Raw genomic sequence first — 1,596 nt, forward strand, 5'->3', positions numbered from 1 at the left:
ATATATGTGTATATATCTCTTATATATTTCTTGTTTATTTTTCTTATGTATTTATATTGAGATTATCCATTTGGAATTTATCATAGTATGTAGCATAAGAAGTGAACTAAAACTAATTTTGCCAAATTACTTTCTGGTTTCCCCCCCAATTCTTGTCAAATAAGGAATCTCTTCCCCAGTAGATTGTGTTCTTGGGTTTGCTGAATATAAGATAGTTGAATGCATTTACTTCTAAGTCTTACTTTTAAATTTATTTTACTGATATACTTTATTACTTTTTTCTTTATTTTCCTGCATACTCTTGACTTTGTATCCTTCTATATTGGTTTTGATACAGTTTCATCTAATCCTTTAAAGTATCCCCTTGTTAATCTGATTATTGTAGTATTAAGAGAATATGGAATGTTTCATGAATTTGCATGTCATTCCTCTACAGGGTTCTGCTAATCTTCTCTGTTTTGTTCCAATTTTAGTATATATGCTGTTTGAGTTAGCAGAGATAATAACTTTGCAATAATAAATTCACTAAGAGGTACCTACCTACAAGCTTTGTTAGTGAATGACATTCAAACATTCTAGCATAGCATTTTAAGACATCTGGAAGATTATTGACAGCTATAATATGAATCATCTACCCAGTACCTATTGTTGGTTGAAAAAAATTCAGGGTATTTAGTCTGGAGAAGACAAGTCTCAGGAGGGTCATAAGAGCTGTCTTCAATTATGGAAGGTCTGTTATGGGGAAGAGGAATTATATTTGTTCTACTTGGACCTAGAAGGCAAACTTAGGAGCTACAGGTAGAAGTTACTTTGGTGTTCATCTAAAAGTGGAGTGAGCTGCATCCTGGGAGAGTGGGTTGTTGCACACTGGGGGTCTTTTAAGTAAAGGCTAAATGACCATTTGTTAGAGATATTGTAGAGACAATTCCAATTCAGGTATGGATTTGTAATAGTTGGCCTCTGAACTCCTTTTTAACTTTGTGTTTTTCTGAATAAAATAGAAATAAATTTTCAACTAGGTCTTTTAGAGAAAATATTTATTTTATGTAGAATTTCTGAAATAACCCCCAAATGACTCCTACATCTACAAAGTACACTCAAAGTCATGAAAGTAGTTCACTTAAATTATTGCAGTTTCCAATCATCCTTTTGCAAGGGAATACTTTGAAGACCACACATTTTGCTATCTCTGTTTCAACACATTCATTCTATGGTACCTTTAAAGTAAGACTAGAGCATGTTCACATTCCACCAGAAGCCCAGTGTACCCTTCTTACGTATATATTTATGATCTAGCTAGCCAGAAAGTCAGGCAACTAAGAACCATATAACTATAAAAGAAGAGTGAAAAGAATGTCCTCAAATGCATGTTAGATTCTCAGGCTTTTTTTGCCTGAATTTTGCTTCACATTATACCCTATGCATGGAATACTCTTGCTCCCCTTCTTTGCCTACAAGGACTTTGCACTGTGCTTGCAGGATTGAGAAAGTCAAGACTGACAGGAAAGGAAGATTCCATAAAAGTCATAAAGTGCTGTTCAAGTTATAAAATCCAGCTTGGAACTCATCTTTGGGGAAATGCCTCATCCTCAAATA

The 1,596-nt window shown here is 34.0% G+C and overlaps 1 non-coding gene across 1 annotated transcript; it reads right to left on the reverse strand.

Moving 5' to 3' along the window:
• Positions 1–391: 391 nt before the first annotated feature.
• Positions 392–497, reverse strand: LOC144455083 (U6 spliceosomal RNA). Its single transcript, XR_013483746.1, has one exon. It is a non-coding gene; the product is annotated as a U6 spliceosomal RNA (small nuclear RNA).
• Between the last annotated feature and the right edge of the window lie 1,099 nt (positions 498–1,596).

Source organism: Phascolarctos cinereus, unplaced genomic scaffold (assembly GCF_003287225.1).
Source record: "Phascolarctos cinereus isolate Bilbo 61053 unplaced genomic scaffold, phaCin_HiC Scaffold_8;HRSCAF=390, whole genome shotgun sequence".
Taxonomy (NCBI): Eukaryota; Metazoa; Chordata; class Mammalia; order Diprotodontia; family Phascolarctidae; genus Phascolarctos; species Phascolarctos cinereus.